Genomic DNA, 422 nt, shown 5'->3' on the forward strand with positions numbered 1-422 from the left:
CAGACATAGAAGCATCAAAAATAAAATAAATCTACATGACTGGAAATCGGGAACCAGAGATGTCAATTTGTAAACAGTGAAAACCTCAAAGCAAAATGAGAGAATAAATGATGTAGATATAGAACTTTCAAATAGAGAAGTAGTCAAGATGATATCAAGATAAAATGGACTGTTTTAAACTTGGGAAGATAATAATAAATTATAAGGTAACCTCAAAGAAAATTAGTAAACCTTCTCACCAAAATAAAAAAGAAGAAAATCATATAAAATTCTTTGAATGAAGTGAGAATGAAAACTCAACATACCAAAATATTTGGGACACAGTAAAAGAGGTGTTCAGAGGACAACTTATAGCAATAAATGGACACAACAAAAAAGGAGAAAGAACCAAAATCAAACTTTAATCCATCTCCAACAATTAG

This window comes from Orycteropus afer, unplaced genomic scaffold (genome assembly GCF_000298275.1).
Source record: "Orycteropus afer afer isolate SDZICR_OR568_19922 unplaced genomic scaffold, OryAfe1.0 scaffold00334, whole genome shotgun sequence".
Classification (NCBI taxonomy): domain Eukaryota; kingdom Metazoa; phylum Chordata; class Mammalia; order Tubulidentata; family Orycteropodidae; genus Orycteropus; species Orycteropus afer.